The sequence below is a fragment of the Leopardus geoffroyi genome, chromosome B1, assembly GCF_018350155.1.
Source record: "Leopardus geoffroyi isolate Oge1 chromosome B1, O.geoffroyi_Oge1_pat1.0, whole genome shotgun sequence".
Taxonomy (NCBI): Eukaryota; Metazoa; Chordata; class Mammalia; order Carnivora; family Felidae; genus Leopardus; species Leopardus geoffroyi.
In genome coordinates, this window is record NC_059327.1 from 146,895,226 (window position 1) to 146,910,282 (window position 15,057).

At 38.7% G+C, this 15,057-nt stretch overlaps 1 protein-coding gene across 2 annotated transcripts in view; it reads left to right on the plus strand.

Moving 5' to 3' along the window:
- Positions 1 to 15,057, plus strand: part of ADAMTS3 (ADAM metallopeptidase with thrombospondin type 1 motif 3) — a 263,903-nt gene that overhangs the window by 102,027 nt on the left and 146,819 nt on the right. The window lies entirely within an intron of this gene.

Consider the following 15,057-nt stretch of genomic DNA (forward strand, 5'->3'; position numbering starts at 1 on the left):
GAAAGAACATCAGGTTAGGAGTTGAAAGATAGGAGTTAAAGCCTTAGCTGTGCCACTCACTATATATATGACTTCGGGCATGTCATTTAACTTTAGTCCTAGTATCTAAATAGCACAAGAAAGTTTTAAAGATTGAGCAAATAAATGAGGAATGGGCTATATAAGTTTAAATTGACATTGTTATCACCATTATACCACCATATATGTGGACTTCAAACACGTAGGTGCATAACTAACTTTTCTTGGGGTACTCCATCCCTGCTGAATAGATGTGAGGCTCCATTTGTTTGTAGCCTGTCAATCTCAGAATGCAGACCAGCATTAGTCTCTTTACTCTTTCTTAAAGTGGCTAAAGATTAGGATGTGCTCAGGTTTGAAGGCAGAGGCTTGCCATCTGTATTTGATAGTTAGCATGTATGGCCAGCTACTCTTTCACTAGGATTTCACCATCCTTAATAGTCCAGTTGATTGATGTACAGAATAGTAGTAGGAAGCTAGAGAACCCAGCCATTCTATAAAAAATATGCTCTGTTGTTGAAAAGAATTTTTTTGTCTAATCCCAACTCGCATATCTGTGATTTACATTTACAATTTAAAAAGAATAAAAAGCATTAATCGGCTGGCATACATAATGGAAAGCACACCTCTTGTTCTTTAGAAATTTTGTAAGAAATAACAACTATAAATGCTTGGAAAATCGTTTATACGTAAGCATACTATTTAGCAAAGATTGTGACATTAAGAGACATATTTTAATGACAGCTCATAACTTCAATAAATTTTGTTATAGAATGATACCATGTTTGTGTGATATCACATTTTTTTCATATAGCACAGGTGCAGGAAGAAAGATTCAGGAGGATGAAATAAAATGTGTGAAACTCTGGACTCTGTGCCTGACACACATTAGATCAACAAATGGAGCTATTCAAAACAACAAATGCTTTTGCCTCATTTTTAATGTGCCAGGGTTAAAGCTGAGTTAAAGCCAGGTATAACTTTTTGGACAGATAAGCTTTCTCCTTTTCTTGAAATGATACATATTAGCTAATGCTTCATCTCCGAGCAAGAACATTAGAAGAAACTCAGGATAGGAGGGGAGGGCAGTAGAGCAAGTGTAAATTCAGAGTGAAGGAGAGAACTAGAAAAAAATCCTTATCCACAGAGCTTGATAGTGGGGATCTGCTACTGAACTAGCTGGAGAAATGCTTTAGCATTTTAATGTGACTTGCAGGCAGGGTGGGGCTTTTGATCAGGAGCTGACATTAATGATCAGGGTCAGCTGTGGTTAAAGCTTGTTTTTTCCATCATAAGAAGATCATCAGGGAAAAAAGTCAGTATATTTCAATACTGTAAACTGTTTTGGGCTGTTTCGGCCATTTGGCAGATCTATAAACAGAGTCGGGTTTCACTGAAAGAATGAGAACTGAGAAATATATGTTCCTTCGTTCCAGCTGAGGTGGCTGCTGTTCCAAAGGAGAACTAGTTTCTGTGTTAATTTCAAGAATTGGATCTTGTTATTTTTTCCCCTAAAAATATCACAAATACCATAAATAAATATCCTAAAAAATATGAAATTTTGGCATTTACTTTCTCTTGGTGTAAGCTAAATATTATGATTATATAGAAAGTGTAAAAGAGCAGTTGCATTACTGGCTGTTGGTACCATCGGTATGAAATAAAGTGGAAGGACGCAAGGCGATTTCCAAGCTCACTCTCAGTTTCAAAGTTCTGTCATTTTTACTAGCTTTCTTTAATGCCTAAGTGTGATATTCTTTATTTAAATTTGTAATGAAGTAGAGTATCTGTCAGAGTCCTGGTAGGGAGCAGTGACATGCTGTAGGAGGTTTAAGTGAGAAGAGTTTCATAAAGGGACTCTTTAAAGAGGTACTGGCAGGGATAAGGGAACCAAGATGAGGCACCCAGAGCCTATCAAGAGCTGGATGTTATTATTGTCCCAAGGCCACAAGGGGTAAGGCAGGGAAATGGTATTAGAATTGGGGCCATGGTAAAGGGTACCTGACGGGTACCGCTGTCAGATCTGGGGTGTGGCAGGGATGGAAAATAAAGACAAATTCCTAACCTTTCTCTTCCATCATCTGACATGAAGGATGCTGGGGGAGGATATTACAGGCCAGTCTAAGAAGTGGCATATATCATTTTTGTCCACATTCCATTGGCTAGTAGTATCTGGACGTATCTAATTGCAGAGAAGGCTGGGGAATATAGTTTTCCTGTGTGCCTAGAAAGATGAGTAAAACACAGGTACTTGTGAGTACCAGAAGCTTTTGCTATAAAAGGATCAAGAATGACTCCCCACTTTCTGACCAGAACACTTGGTGGATTGTGGTTGGTTAGGAAGCTATATTGGGCTTTCTTCTCCTCTGTTGGTTACTTTATCCATAATAACTCTGGGATTTTTTCTGTCATTACTACTTGCTCTTCATAGGCTCTTTTTTGGTTATATTCAATATATACACATCTTCTAGATTTTCCCCATTTCCCTCTGTTGGAATAGCACTATTCCTTTACCCTGCTTTATTTTCTTCACAGCACTTTTCACTATATTAAAATACATCATTTACTTACGTGTTTATTGTTTTAACTAGTATTTTAAGCTTTATGGGGTGGTGACTTTGTCATATTCCTCACTATATCCCCAGTTCCTTGGAACAGTGAATGACCCTTAGTAGGGACCCAAAAATTATTGTGCAGAGGAAGGATCACAGGATTCCATGAGTTACTGTAGCCATTGGGCCATAATTCTCCTTTCTAGCCTTATTTATATGCCTGATGGGTGTTCTATTTGTATCACTTTTGTTTCTCTCCTTACAACTTTCCCTTTGTTCTCTTTAGATTGATTTATATTTTGCCTTATGGGTATACTGGCTAGTCGGATAAAAGAGTTTTCATTGAATAAACCAGAAACCATCCTAAAGTCTTACCAGTCCATGTTCTATTTCTAAATTCCTGTGTATGTTCTCGGGTTTCTGTCTAATTGGTTACTCTTTATTTGTTGCTGATGCCTTCCAATTTCCTTTGCTATTGTTCCCACTCAATTCCTGTTAATAATCTCTTACCTCATCTCAGGACTCACCTTCTTTTCCCGCCAGACTTTTCCCTTGTGTTCTTGTAACAGTTTTGGACTGCTTTGTCTCTATCACCCAACCTTCCCTCTCTTTGCTACACAACCTTGTGTAAACACTCAAAAATACTCTGTAAGGATCAAGTGTTTGCTTTGTTCCCTGGGTGTTCTACTTCTGTCTTAACTCCTTTCTTCCAGCTTTCCATTGTTGTGTACCAAACCACCCAAAATTAGGGTGTCAAATAACAACTATTTTATTATGTTCATGGATTTTGTGTGTTAGGAATTCAAAGAGAGCCAGTGTGGATGATTTATCTTTGCTCCAGAATTCTGGGTCCTCATCCGGGAATGCTCAAAAGACAGGAGTGAGTTGAGTGGCTGAGCGTTGGGATGCGATGGAACTGGTCTTCAATCACGTGTCTGGTGGCTAGGCTGAGTGATACGCAGGCTTGGACTGTTACCAGAGTGCCTGCACATGGCCTCTTCATATGGCTCGGACTTCTCAGTGTGGCAGCTGGATCTGAGAGGGAACATGTGGGGAGAGAGTGTTCCATGGGCCTGAGGCAGAAGCTGCAAGGCTTCTCCCTGGCTAGGCTTAGACATCATGTAATGACATCTTTACCACATCATTTTAATTACTAGTCAGAAAAGCTGGCCTGGATTCAAGGGGAGGGCAGTTAAACTCTACCTCTTGATAGGAAGTGTCAAGGTCATACTGACAAAATCAGTGTGGGATGGAAGATTGTGTTGTAGGCCATCTTTGGAAAATAAAATCTGCCACATTGAGCTATGTCTGACTCATGCGTTTTCCTTTGTTTAACTCGATGAGATTGAAATGACCCAAGACCTTGTTACTCAAAGTATTATACAGGGGCCGGAAGCCTTAACATCACCTGGGACTTTATTAGAAATATAGACTCTGAGACTACTGAATCAGAATCTGCCTTGACAAGATCTCCAGGTGATTCATTTACATTTTAAAGTTTAAGAAACACTTCCCTAGGAGGCATTGACCATGATGTGGGTTTGCCAGTATTCACCCAGTGGCGGAAAAATAGGAAGTGCTGAAGGAATAGTTGAACGGATCTGGATTGAACTCCTATTTACAAGCAGAATTTCTATACTTTACATTATACCTGTTGTTACTAATTTTCACATTATTAATGTTAATTGTAACCTTGCTTATCTTTTCAGAAAGTCAGTACATCTTCAATATGTGTCCTCAAAATAGAGTATATGCAATCCTAGCTTTAATAATTAATCTCCTTGACTCGAGGTTTGGAATGATTATGTATTTTAGTATAAATTATAATGCTATTTTGAATAACTTCTAAGATCAAAAAGTTAGTTTCTTTTGGATTTTGTATTCCCTTTGAACTATTTTTTAATTGTTGAATTTACAAAGCTTTTTCTCTTCTGTGACATTAGTAGATATTTATTTTCTACTAAATGAAAGAATATACTTTTTACTTGTTTCTTTTAACTGTTAATTTAAGACACCCTGACTTATGCTGCAAATTTCTTAAAAACCTGAGAAGTGTATACATATTTTATTGTATCTTTAATAGATGACTATTATGTATTTTAATTATAACAGTGTTCATTTCACGGATTCCATTTACTCATGTTTCCTTTAAATAGTCATCTTCTTAAAATTTGTTTTAGCATAAGGGAATAAATATCCAGAAATTCATTTTGATTGGCACATTATTTTTTAAAGCAGTTTTTCTCAAACTATAATTTCCAGACTACTACTATTTGCAGGATCTGAAGTGCTTGTTAAAATTGCAGATTTCTGATCTCCATCCCAGTCCTTTTGAATCAGACTCTCTGGGTTGGAACATGGAAAGTCTCTGAGGTTGGGACCCAATTTCTTTGGCACACTGAAGTTTGCGACCTACTTTACATTAGTCTTATAATCATATTTTAAGTTATTTATCATGGGAATAAGTGGGTCTTGGGATGTTGGCAGGGAAGAGCCTTTCAAATTCCCATCTCTAGCATTGGAAGATCATTTAATTGGAGATCATTTTAAAGATTATCTAGGAAGACTCATCATTTTTCAGATTCTGAAACTGAGCTCCAGAGAGCTTAAATGGCTTTTCAAAAGTCATACTAGTTAGTAGCAAAGCTATGGCCAGAACCCAAATCTTGTCAGCCACACTAGGTTCCTTCTTTACTCTAAGACAAGGTAGGTTCATCTTATCTTTAAGCCTAGTGGTTAGGTATATTGGTGGGTTAATGGCAAGGTCATAAAGGAAATCCTGAGCATTTGGTAAGAGAGGTCAGTTTTCTGAACTGCCCATGTTAATAAAATGAATGTTTGCAGTCTTTGATTTTATCAGGGCTTTTTAGTCACCTATGTTTTTTTTTTTTTTATTCTTTTTTAGCATTTTTCTTGTATGTCCTTGGAAACTTCATCATGACCTGCGAAAATTACTAGATAAAATGCCTTAACATGAAAAATCAACACGAAAAACTAAATCAGATACACTAGGGGGTAATTTATTCTCTTTATGAAGAGGAATGAAGCTTTTCTTTAAGCGAATACAGTATTTTATATGCCAGAGAGTCCATAAATGTCAAACACTTATGAAAACCATTTTACTAGAGATTTTTAAGACTTTCTGAAAGTGAGGATCAGGGAAACTTTCCTCCCACCCATCTTGAAATTCAATCCCCTTCACAGCCTTCTCCCTCTTCCCTTTTGTACCCCATCCTTTCCCTCTGTAATTGTGTTAGCATAGTAGCTACGGGTGAGTCATCATACACCCACTTTCTTTTTACATTGTTCAATCCCTACGTTGACTTTTAAATTCCAAAAGGTACTTAAGAGTGTTGCGTGATGTTAGTTTTTCAGTTTCCTTCCACAAAAGAAAAATTCAACTATGTTTTTTAACATTTTTGGATATTTTACTTTTATCAATATGTAGCACCAAACTTATTATGACTGTTGTACGTCTGTAGCAGCATATTTGTGAAATATTGGATAATGCTAACCACTGTTGACTAGTTCCATAATATACAGTGTTAATGAAATAAAAATGAGCCAGTTTCTCAGAAGAAGTAAAACTGTTCCTGTTACTAAAATCTGAGAGATTTTTTTTTCTAGATTCTCACATAGCATAGCAAACAATATATGGTACTGAAAGAGGTCCTCACCAACAAACATGCTGTGATTACAATAATGAACTTCTTAAGGCATTTCTGCCTAATCTGCTTCATAACTGGTTGATGTTTTAACACTTTGCATAGTTTAACGAAAACAGTTTTATTAGGGGCCCAAATAACTGTGCCCTGGCTGAATGGAAGCGGGAGCTGGTAGTGGAGATTAGAGCAAATTAGAGGAACTAGACTGAGTACAGAAAATCCTTTAGTCTTCAGGAAATCTTCCTAGAATTTTATTTCTTGCAACCTAGATTTTGATAAGAATCGGGCAACAGAGGGTTGGAGGTTTATGTTTTTTAGGTGAAGAACTGAAATGCTTATATCTAGTGTTGTTGGTTAAGGTTAGATCCATTTGCTTTAGCAGTTAATTGAATCAGTGTTAATTAATTTGGTCAAGGTGGTGTGATTTTTTTTCTTTTTAATTCAGGGCTCCAATCATTATACTTGCCTGACTGGACAGCCTACTCCCTTCCTTCATAGAGGAGATTCTGCAAATATACATTTTATCTTAGCAATTTGTAGGGGATTATGTTAAATGTTGTTGGGATTCAGAAGTCATCCAGGAGGAATATTGTTGAATGAAATGCCAGCCAAACTCAAATATAAACCTGGGATTTAATCAGATTTACAGATATTTTGATTCAGCTGACACCTTACTCAGCATCTCTTAATTTCCAGGCATTTGCACAGTTAACATAAATAATTATAATAAAAGATTGACAGTGATAAGTACTTTAGAAATACAGATAAAATGCTGGACTCCAAAAAGAGTACAGATTAATTCTGGCTTTAGAATAGGTGAGGACTTCATGGAAATCAATGACATGGCTCGGGGGATATTTTAGCTACTTCTTAATTTTCGTAAACTCTCTCCAAATGCATCCCAAATAATTAAGTTTCTTTAATGTAAGAAAGAAATGCTGTCTTTGGTTACCAAGTACAGCTTTGAATCAGTTCTACTCACTGTTTTCTTGCTTTTCTCAGCTATTTTGTTTTCCTCAATGCCTTCTTTGTAGAAATTTGGGGGGATCATTGAGACACCCCCTTGAAATTCAGGAAAGATTTGGAAATCATCTTCATGTAATGACATCTGTCCATTCCAATGAAAAAATGAAACCAGGCAATGTGTCTATGGGTACACTAATAAAATAAATATTGGAGGAACCAACAGAGTGAAGTGGGAGTCTCAAAATGTGTTTTCAAGGAAACTTAGTGAGTTAAGATGGAGTTGTTGTACCACTAAGGTATAAGGATAGTCTTTTTTGAACATCGTATTTCCACTTATTCTCTCTCACATACATACACATGCAACATTAATATAAAATTTTCTCAGTGCCTCTTCTCGACATTTAACTTAAGCTAAGTTTAAACTAGTCTAAAACTTAATAGACCTTAAAAAAGCAAAAAACAAAACACAATAGACATTTGAAACTAATTGCTTGTCTATGCTATGACCTAGTATAAGATGGAGGCAAATTTAGCACAGAATAATGGATTTTGGTTGACTTCAGCTTCAATAATATAGTATTTGGCACATGTTTCCTGGCATCCCCCAGAATCTATCAGGCCCTACTCTCCTTCCTTAATAGATTCAAGAACCATTGTAGTCAAGCAGTATTTAGGTGTCACAATTAAAAATTCCATAGCATAAGTTTTTTTAGATTATCTGACCCAGTTTTCAAGAAAACCTTAGTAATTCCTGTTGGAACTCTTTAAAATATCTTTTATACTTTTTTTTTTTTTTAAATCAAGTTAACACAATTTAGTCCTTTCTTTGTGACTGATGTTTGTTATTATTAACATATAGAGACTTGAGTTTTACATTTTTTATTGGGCTTTATAGTTTACAAAGGGCATTCATAGACATTATCTCATCTGAAAGTCCCTGTACCCCACACCCCTTATTCTTGTTTGCCATTTATACTCTGATGAGAATTAGGAAACCATCTAACCTGGTTTATTAGAACTGGGTGTCAAATATGGCCGTGAGGACCCCTCCTAGTGAGTAAGGAGTGTGGCCTTTGTGATAGCTGTTTCCATGCTCAGAGGCTCTTTGGCTTAATTCTGGATTCTTGGCAGTGTCTGTTGAGTGATGTAGCTGGAAGAGTTGACCAGATGAGAGGGGAATTATGCAGCTGGATTTTTAGCATAGATCATTGTTTTATAAATATCCCCTCCAAAATGCTGTCAAAGGGCCTGTGTGAAGACTTAATTAAAACAATAAAATGTGTTTAATATAATGTGCTTGATGCTGTACTAAACATAATAAATATTTTAAAAATTAATCTGTGTTAAAATTTGGAAAGTAGTTTGAGAACTACAATAAATATTTCCTGAATTGTTACATGGGACTAGAGAATGGCAAATGTGGAGGGCTATGTGTCATAAAGGGAAATTTACAAAATATTATCTTGATATCATACATCATTTAAGTAACATTAAAGATGGATTAGAAATGATTGCATCTGTTTAACAGAATCTTCCAGGACCATATGTCATCTTATGTGTGACATTTCTAAAAATTCCCACGTTATAATTTAAAAGTTGTAAATACCTGGCAGCAGGATACATAATACCAGTACTTAGAATGCCATGGTCTGAGACTTTATTTTATATATTGGGTTTTATTCCTTCAAGTCACTCTGTTGTATTCTATTGTGAAATAAAACTAGGGATCTGAGAGCAGGAGCGCATTATTTAATATTGGGGCGTGACAGTGCATGGTCTTTGAGCTTCCAACAATGTTCATTGAATGCATGACTCTCTAAATGAATATATCAGTGGATAAAAGAGCCTTCAGTACTTAACTGTCAGTACTGATGATTTTTTGCTTGGGGTGACCTGGTCTAAACACATGAGTATTGGGACACCTGAGTGGCTCAGTCAGTCAAGTGTCCTGGTCTCAGGTTTTGGCTCAGGTCCTGATCTCAAGGTCATGAGGTAGAGCCCAGCATGGACTCCATTGTGGAGCCTGCTTGGGATTCTCTCCCTCTCCCTCTGTACCTCCCCAGCTGGTGCACGCACGTGCACTCTCCATATCTCAAAACAAAGCAGAAAAACAAGAAAAAAAAAGTGAAAAGCATGAGTACTTTTTGAATAGTCACCCTATATTTGGTGAGAAAAAGTGAGAGGAATCAATATAGTGTGGTTGAGAAGAGCAGCAGAAAAATCTACCCATAATGGCTCTGACTAGGATCTGAAATCTATGTGGTTTGACTGCTTGTTCTTCCATAACTCTTTGTAATACCTTTTCAGCCCCCACTACTCTAAATCAATATTTTTGTTTGTCTAGTTTCCTTCCCACAGTCTTCATTCTTTGTGCCTTCTTGACTGCAGTTACTTTTATTTTATTTTATTTTTTTTTTTTAAAGTTTATTTATTTTTGGGACAGAGAGAGACAGAGCATGAACGGGGGAGGGGCAGAGAGAGAGGGAGACACAGAATCGGAAACAGGCTCCAGGCTCTGAGCCATCAGCCCAGAGCCCGACGCGGGGCTCGAACTCACGGACCGCGAGATCGTGACCTGGCTGAAGTCGGACGCTTAACCGACTGCGCCACCCAGGCGCCCCTGCAGTTACTTTTATTTTGATAACACTCTCACTTACTTAGATTCCCAGGACACAGTACTCTGTTTTTCCTCCCATCTCCTCTTGCCATTCCCTTTCAATGTCCTTCTAAGATGTTTTATTTTCACTTGCCTATTTCTTACATTAATTTCTTCTCCCACTCTCCCTCAAATATTAGGCACCTACTTTGACCCCGGCACTGTTCTGGGCCTAGGGAGGCAGCAGTGAATGGGACAAAGTCCATGCTTGGTGAAGCTCATGATCTGAAAGGGTGACAGTCATCTAGGCTATGCTTTGTGGGAAAAACAGGGTCAGCAAGGAGCCCATTGTGGCTGGAGTGGAGCCAGGCAGAAGGAATAAGGACACTGACCCAGGATGTGGTGATGCCAAGAGCAGGGGAAGCCCAGCCATCCTCGTAAGGGGAGTCTGTGAAAGCAGAGGAACTTATGTTTTAAAAGGCACCAAGTATTTATTTTCTCCTGTAATTACTCATTCCTTCCCCCCCCCCCCCCCCCCCCCCCCCCCCCCGCCGTTCCCCTTCCATTGCCACTTCTGCCACCTGGGCTTTTACTTAGCCCATGTTGCTTGCTTTCTAGCCTTTCTTCCCTCTGGCAGGTAATGGCCAGATCAGTCTTCCCAGGCCACTTTCTTCTCATCTGCTGATCAATCCGGGGTTGTGGTTGGTCTCCATTCTGCATGTTAAAGCTCAGACTTGAGGGGCCACCGTTCTCCACTGCATCATTTTCCAGAACTGCCCCACACAGACTCTAGTCTGAACAAGTGGGTTACTCACTGTTTTCAGGCATGTGTGGGGCCCTTGCACTTCAGAACCTTGCTCAAGCCTGAACTGTCTCACTTCTAGTGCCTTCTCTCAAACCACTGGCATGGCAGTCCTTGCACCTCTCAAAGACCATTACAAGTCTGGAAAGTTGTTAACCTTTTGCCTATATCATTCGTTCCTAGAGTCTTTCATTAAAAAGTGTGTTGAAAATATGCTTTGTACTAGCAGTCGTGCTGGTGCTTATGGAGACCAAGATGAAAGAAGAGAGTCTGCCTCAGGAGCTGAGAGTGCTGTGGGGAGACAGAGGATAATAAATTTAACATTTAGGTAAAACGACCTGGAATTTGTGTTAAGGGTCATGAGAGAAAAGAACACACCTCTCCGGGTCAGAACATTAGGCTAAGATGGGCCCTGATTTGGATGGGGGGGTACCTAATATAGGAAGGGGTAAGGAAGTCAGAAAGTGTAACATTTAAGCTGAGACTGGAGAATGAAAAACAGCCAGCTAAGGGAAGTATGATGTGGTGGAAGAGGAGCCTTCTAAGTAGAACCAAAACCATTTCAAAGGTCTGAGGCTGTGAAGAGCTTGGGAATATTGCAGGAGAAATGAAACTGAACAAAGGCCACGAAGGCCGGAGCATAGTAAGTCTGGTGAGAATGGCGCTGCGTGGGGTTGATGGCAGGACCAGATGATGCAGGCCTTGAAGGCCATGATAAGGAGTGTGGTTTTAAGTGCAATGGGAAGCAATTGAGGTGTTTTAAGCAAATGCATGACATGATCTTATTTGAAGTTGAGATTGCCATCTGTTCATTAAAATCCATTTGTTTTTCTCCCTGGGCACACAACCAGATTCCATTCCTGGGTTCTCTTTGCAGTGGGCTTTAGGCCATGTGACTCTATCCTATACTTAGAAGTAAGTAGTAGTGGTGAATAGCTACGTGGTAAATAGTGGTGAATAGCCCCTCGACTAGGGCTAGTTCATAAAAACCTCCCATGTGGGCTCTTCAAGGTGTTTCCCTTCTGACTGGGAAAACTTGGGAGCCCACGTGGAAATGCTAGAACCACTGTCAGCCTGGACACCTGCAAGGCTATATGCAACAGAGTCCCCTCGTAGCTGACCTAGAACTGCCCCGAGCTTTTGTGTGAGCAAGAGTGAAGCACCTCATGTGTTGAGCCATTACACATTCTGTCCATTTGCTACCACATTCTGGTTTGTCTAAAATAATATGATAGTGTGAAAGAGAAATTTTGGCTGTGGTGCTCTATGAGAATGTGAGACAGTGTGAACAATAGCAATGGCCTACGTGAAGTCCCCATGGGGAATAGAGAGATTTCACTTGAAATAGATTTTAGATGATTTTGGGTATAGAATTAGCAGCTCCTACTGACAATTTGCTGTGTATAGTCAGCTTGTGGGGGGAAAAAACACCTCACTTGATTTGACTTTCAAGTGTGATATTACTTATTTTTTGGACTTACCATAACCTACCTCACTGAATACCTTTAGGCATAGATTTTATTCATTTGACTAGCTTGCCCTAAACTAGGGAGCAAACAGACCATGTCTTTGAGAAGTTTTTATTTACTATGGTGTCTAGTATAGTGCTTTAGATAAACTTCTTTTTTCATTAAACTTTGCTTAAGTTAATGAATGAAAGGGTAGGCTCTCTGAATTTTTGTCCATGGAGTTGTGTGACCCAGCATTGCCTTGTCATTGACGTCACCTCAACCTGGCTTAAATTTTCATTGCCTTCTAAGGGAGAAGTTTAGCTGTATCAAATTTTTTGTGTTACCTGTATTTGCCCAGTGAGAAGGGAAACAGCATAAGGAAGCCCGCATGGGAGGTTTTTATGCGCCAGTCCTGTTCTTGGTATTCACCACTACCACTGACTTTCCTGGGTAGGATACAGTAACATGGTTCACAGCCAACTGCAAAAAGAGAGCCAGGAAATGGGATCTGGCTTAGTGGGGGAAAGTAATATCACGGGGCCTGGGATTTGAATGTTTGCAGTAGAAGGTATGTAGAAATGTTTTTTAAAGGCATGTGAGCTAATCCTCACTGCCTCCCCATCACTTTCAAGTGTCCCCACCAGCTATTGCCCATTGCGCAGGGTTGCTTCAGTGACTACTGTTTCCATCCACAGTCAGGCACTCATCTGGCAGAATCATTATGATTTATGGAAAGTCTCAAGATAGGAGGCAGTTTCTGTAATCCAAATGAGCAATGATGAGGTCTGTAACTAAGAAAGTGGTGGTAGAAATAGAAGGATGGGATAAGAAACTCAGAAACTTTATAGAACCTGGTGACTAGATGGATTTGGGGCACAGAAAAGACTAGAACAAGGATGAATACTGAAGCCTCATGTTGATAAACCTCAATTTGTAAACTTAAATAGATATCAAAAGGCCAGTGTTTTCAAGATAAAGCCAGTTAATGCTGCCTACCACCAAAGGGTGGCATTAGCATTGAGACTGGACATTTAAGCCCAGGACGTGGTACTGCTGGTTGATGCGTTATATATTTACTGTGTTTGTGCTTAGTTGGGATGTGTTTTGTGAACATTACTAAACCATACATGCCTGCTAAGGACAAAAACAGTGATGTTGAAATTACTGGTAAAAAGAGATACAAGAATAGGACACCAATGCTAAATAGATTAAAATGACAATTGAAAATCATGAGAAAATATTGGAAATTATATTCGACAGTAGGTAAAGATCTAATCAGGCCTCTTGTGAAAAACCCTGTATTTCACAGTACAGGAGTCGGGGAAGAGTAATTGACCAGATGAGAAAACAACTCCAAATATGGGAGTTGTGTTTGGAAGACCAGCATTACTATTGAAGGCCCATTAGCTCAGTGTTCTTTTTTTTTTTTTTTTTTTTCAACGTTTATTTATTTTTCGGACAGAGAGAGACAGAGCATGAACGGGGGAGGGGCAGAGAGAGAGGGAGACACAGAATCAGAAACAGGCTCCAGGCTCTGAGCCATCAGCCCAGAGCCTGACGCGGGGCTCGAACTCACGGACCGCGAGATCGTGACCTGGCTGAAGTCGGACGCTTAACCGACTGCGCCACCCAGGCGCCCCTCAGTGTTCTTTTTTAATGAAGGCTAGAAGTTTGTTCAAGAAGCTAAAGACTAAGCATGGTGAAGGAAGTGTGATATTTTCTTGTGAGACGTGGTCACGTAGGTTCAAGGGCTGTTTGTGCATACCAGGAGGTGGTTGTTGATGTGTATGTGGGGACACCTTAGCTTCTAATATTTCCCTGTGAGGCTTACTCAGGGGAAGGAGGGGACAGAGTGAACCAGGTAGAAGAAGTCAGAATGGAAACTGGGGAACAGAGTTGAATGCAATAGAAAAGCTACAGTCAGAGGCACGTTTGCTGAAAACAAATGCTGTTTGTAGCATGTATCTACCTTTCATTTCTGTGTTGCTCAACAGAGAGTGGTGGAGCCATTAGATCAACAGCTAGAGGGGATGAGAATCCGTAAGGCACCGCCTATGTTCTATGAGAGCCAATGATCCCGTATTTGAAAATATAGAATAAGCTGCGAGTCTCAGATGAAAAATATGACTTACTTCTAGATCCAATGTATATTTCCAAAATAATTATAATTCCCACACCGACACATTATTTCTTCAACTTGGTTTTCCAATAAATGTAGTGAAATTTAAATTAATACTACCTATTGACGTATGACCTTTAAAGTAGAAATGTAAGCAGTAACTATTTGACTATGATGTGGACTTGACACCTAATGAACCAGTTTCAGACAAAACCATCATTTCTATTCAGCTAGAGTACTGAATATAGTCCTGGTATTTTCTAAGTAAAAGGTGAAACAGTCAGAAAAAGACTAAATATTAGAGAGGTAGAAGGCAATGAATACAAGGATAACCTTTTTAGTATGGAGGGATGAAACTTGAGGAGGAAAAAACATGAGTAAAATCATCAAGTTAGATTAAGATAGGACAAATAGGAGTTAGTTCTTCTAATTAATAAATATTGGAAATGCAAGGTTTTTACTGAATCTTAAAGAGGCTATTTAAAGTGAGAAATACATTTATTTACTGAGTGCACTATGGAACTCATTCTTCTCATACCATAATGGTTTAGAAGGAAAATGTAAACAAGTTACAAAAAATGCTAAGCATGCACGTACAGCAGATTATTATGGGATATTAAGAGACATTTCTTGAGTTTATTTCCCCTGTAAGATTTCTTTTAGAGATAAAATACCTGTAGAATATATAAATGCACTTCTTCTGCAGTCTGATGAAATTTGTATGTTGTGTAATTTTCTTTTCGTACCCTAAATTTCTTATTATACCTTATGTGAATTATTTTATTCTTGTCGTATATGAATTTCTGCCTTCTATGAATTACTTAACCATTTTAAATTTTTAGCCAAAAGTAGAAAGAAAAAGCATTCATTTTCACAAATTATATTCTT